The sequence below is a fragment of the Triticum dicoccoides genome, chromosome 2B, assembly GCF_002162155.2.
Source record: "Triticum dicoccoides isolate Atlit2015 ecotype Zavitan chromosome 2B, WEW_v2.0, whole genome shotgun sequence".
NCBI lineage: Eukaryota > Viridiplantae > Streptophyta > Magnoliopsida > Poales > Poaceae > Triticum > Triticum dicoccoides.
In genome coordinates, this window is record NC_041383.1 from 317,675,083 (window position 1) to 317,679,780 (window position 4,698).

A 4,698-nucleotide genomic window follows, 5' to 3' on the forward strand; every position below is an offset into this window, starting at 1 on the left:
TCAACTGAAGGTGGGATACTAAGCAGCTTCGCTAGTCCCCCTCTTGAGGACCATGGGGGCGTGAGGAGGAGCCAGGGGCACTTGTGATGGTTCGAAGTTTTTTTTGTGGCTTGCTCTGGTGATTTTGGTCGATGTGAGGTGGCGGTTGGGGATCTAACCTCATTATATAGACGCCCGCATGCCTCGTGAAGGGTTAAATTGTAAAATAAGCATGGACCATTCACATTCGCTCAAACACGTGGAAATCGAGGCGACGACATGGAGGAATCATAAAGACTGGGCTCAAAAGCCGATGCCGGACTATCATCAATCCGGAGTATGGTGGAGAACCCTCCTTGCAAAGTCGAAGACATAAATCCATATACCTCATCGTCATTGAAGGCATGTTCGGGGGCTACTGAGGGAGTCCTGGTTTTAGGGGTCCCCAGGTGTCTGGCTCGACGATACGGGCCGGGCTAGATGGGCCGTGAAGATAAAAGTGGAAGGTCGTCCCCCGTGTCCGGATGTATTGTTTCCATCCCTTGTAACCGACTTTATACAAACCCTAGATCCCTCCAGTGTGTATATAAACCAGAGGGTTTAGTCCGTAGAGGCTATCATAACAATACTCATAAGTTAGACCAGCTAGGGTTTAGCCATCACGATCTCAAGGTAGATCAACTCTTGTAACCCCTATACTCGTCGAATACAATCAAGCAGGAAGTAGGGTTTTACCTCCTTTAAGAGGGCCCAAACCTGGGTAAACATTGTGTCCCTTCGTCCCCTGTTACCATCGATCCTTAGATGCACAGCTTGGCCCCCCCTACCCGAGATCTGCCGGTTTTGACACCGACAAACTCTACGATGGTAATTTTCCTCGCTAGATGCCATACTCTCCTAGGTTGTGAAACCAAAGGCTATGATCACCCAAGCTATGGAAATCAAGGCAAATGGAGACCAAAGCTATGATACCACTTGTAGGATCAAAAGTATGTCTAGAGGGGGGTGATTAGACTACTTGACCAAATAAAAATCTAGCCTTTTCCCAATTTTAAGTCTTCGCATATTTTAGCAACTCAACACAAGTCAAGCAGTCAACCTACACATGCAATTCTAAGAGTATAGCAGCGGAATGTAAATCATTGCATATGAAGGTAAAGGGGAGGAGTTTGGAGGGAGCAAACACAATGTAGACACAGATATTTTTGGTGTGGTTCCGATAGGTGGTGCTATCGTACATCCACGTTGATGGAGACTTCGACCCACGAAGGGTAACAATTGTGTGAGTCCACGGAGTCCTCCACCCACGAAGGGTCCACGAAGAAGCAACCTTGTCTATCCCACCATGGCATCGCCCATGAAGGACTTGCCTCACTTGGGTAGATCTTCACAAAGTAGGTGATGTCCTAGCCCTATCAAACTCCTTGGTTCAACTCCACAATCTTTAAGGAGGCTCCCAAGTGACACCTAACCAATCTAGGGGCACCACTCTCCAAAAGGTAATAGATGGTGTGTTGATGACGAACTCCTTGCTCTTGTGCTTCAAATGATAGTATCCCCAACACTCAACTCTCTCTCATAGATTTGGATATGGTGGAAAGATGATTTGGGTGGAAAGCAACTTGGGGAAGGCTAGAGATCAAGATTCTAGTGGTAGGATTGGAATGTCTTGGTCTCAACACATGAGTAGGTGGTTCTCTCTTAGAAAATGAGTAGTGGAAGTGTAGGCACGTTCTGATGGCTCTCTCTCGAATGGAGAAGGGGGTGGATGGGTATATATAGCCTCCACACAAAATCTAACCGTTACACACAATTTACCAAACTCGGTGGGACATACCTGGTTCAAAATGTGAACGTTAGGCTTTTTGGTGGGACCGACAATATCAACTCAGTGGGACCGATGCGCTAGGGTTAGGGCAAAACCTCATCTCGGTGAGATTGATCACATTAACTTGGTGAGACCGATTTCAGTAATAAGCAAACAGAGACTTGGTTCAGCAACCTCGGTGGGACCGATCGCTGATTTCGGTGAGTCCGAAATGTTATGATAAGGAAAAAGAGAGTTTGCATTGTGAACTCGGTGGGACCGAACACTCATCGCGATTAGACCGAAACGTTACAAAGGGAAACAGAGAGTTTGCAATCCCATCTCGGTGAGACCGGGATCCCTATCGGTGAGACCGAACTGATTAGGGTTTCTGGCTATGGCTATGTTAAGTGAACTCGGTGGCGCCAGATAGATCAAATCGGTGGGGCCGAGTTTAGGTCTAGGACATATGTGGAAATGAGAAAGTGGTCGAGGGATTTTGGAGCATATCACTAAGAATTTTGAGAAAGCAAGCCATTAAGCAACACCTCATCCCCTTTTAATAGTATTGCCTTTCCCTATGGACTCAATGTGATCTTGGATCACTAAAATGAAAATGAAGAGTCTTGAGCTTTTACCAATATGTGTCCTTAGCATTTTGAGGGGGTCCACACCTCTAGTCCATGACATACCAATCATTGAACTTTCTGAAACATTAATCTTGAATGTATATTAGTTCAATGAGATATATGTTGTTAGGAATTACCAAAACCACCCGGGGATTAGTTGCACTTTCAGGAGGTTTTGGTCGATGAGTGGTGCTCAGACGAATGGCTATCCCTCCACAACAATGCCAAGGACCAGCATGACCGGCGTGACCAAGGCAACGCCAACTTATATCAGTTCGGGCGGAACTGGGTATGTGGTTTTCTTCATGATTCATGCAATTCATTCTTCATGCTAGCTTGAGCCCTTAAATTACTAATTTACTCCATTCCTCTCTTTCAAGCGCGAAACAATAAGGTGGAGGTGCCAGAGGTGTACGACTTCTATGCCACCCATACTGCCTCGTACAATAAGCTCAAGGCATTCTCTCTGTTTGACCTCGACCATCCAGACAACTTCACCAACATCTCCTCCGCAACAAGGTCATGAGGTACAGATATGAGGGGAAGGCAAGGAAAGGGGAGGACTTTAACCTGAGCCAGCAGTTTGATCCAGAGCTGGTGATGATATCTGGTGGCGGGAGGTCCCATGGCTTGATAGCCACTGAAGATGGACTTATACATTGTCCTCGCACTCTTCCGAAGATCAAGGTGCGCCAGTCGAGCTTCGCTCCTGAGATAAGGCCTCGTCAACGGCCAGTCAAGCTCGCCTTTGAGGTTAGTTATATGTACTCAGCTATCTTTCCTCCATTAAATTATGTGTGCGGCCATCGATGATTACAATAGTAAAGAAGAGTGGTGTTGCAAAATGCTCTTGAGAGAGAGAGAGAGAGAGAGAGAGAGAGAGAACCGAGGCGCTCATGTAGTAGAGGATCGGCAGGCGGCGGAGAAGGAGCGGGAGTTCGAGCATAGGATAGCTAAGTTGTTGGAGAAGGCGAGGGCACATATTGACATGGTGAACCGGGCCATGTACGAGCTCCTCGTGGTAAGTTTCTTCTACATATTAGCCAAATCATGCAAGTAATGTTCGTTTCATTACTAACTAGTATGACTGACTCGTCAAAAACAAATGTGCAGTCTGTGTGCGGGAAGACCAGTCAGACCCCTCCGTCGATGCCAGCCATTTCTTCGAGGACCACGGTGAGTTTCATTTGTATGGTCATTAGTTACAAGTCTTAACATTTGGGTGTCATCATGCTAATGAGACATTGCAAATGATCTTTGGTGCATCATAACTCTAGAAAAGCATCACACGATCCATCTCCATGTGGTACCGGCACGAGCAACCACGGTGCTTTACATCCGCGATGATGGTAAGTTTTCTCCAGTTTTTTTGCTTAAGAAATGCATAATGACCTAGACTTGGCTTCATTTCATCGAATATGCTTACCATAAATACCTAGACTTAGCTTATTTTCGTCCAAAATGACATAATAAGCTTACTTAGCTCCAAAATGATCCATTTTACCTAAGTTCGCTCTAAAATGATCTATACTTAGCTTTGTTTCCTCCAAAATGATCTAAGTTAGCTCTAATATGCTTAGTTACCTAGGTTTGCTCAATAATGACACACTTAGCTTACTTATGTCAAAAATGGCATAATGAGATTACTTAGGTTGAAAATGGCATAACAACCTTGGTAACCTCATAAATGTCATACACTTAGCTTATTTTCCCCCAAATGACATAATAAGCTTACTTAGCTCCAAAATGATCAATTGTACCTAAGTTAGCTCCAAAATGACCTAAGTTAGCTCTAATATGCTAAGTTACCTCTAATATGCTTAGTTACCTAGGTTAGCTCAATAATGACCTATACTTAGCTTACTTATGTCAAAAATGGCATAATATGCTTAGTTAACTCAAAAATGGCATAATTACCTAGGTTAGCTCCAAAACGATCCATTTTACCTAAGTTAGCTAAAAAATGATCCATTTTTCCTAGGTTAGCTCCAAAATGATACATTTTCCCTAAGTTAGCTCCAAAATGATCCATTTTACCTAAGTTAGCTCATAAATGATCCATTTCACCTAAGTTAGCACATAAATGATCTATTTTACCTAGGTTAGCTCCAAAATGATCCATTTTGCCTAAGTTAGCTTTAAAATGATCTATTTTACCTAAGTTAGCTCCAAAATGATCTGTTTTAGCTAAGTTAGCTCATAAATGATCCATTTACCTAAATGATCCATTTTACCTAAGTTAGCTCATAAATGATCCATTTTACCTAAGTTAGCTCATAAATG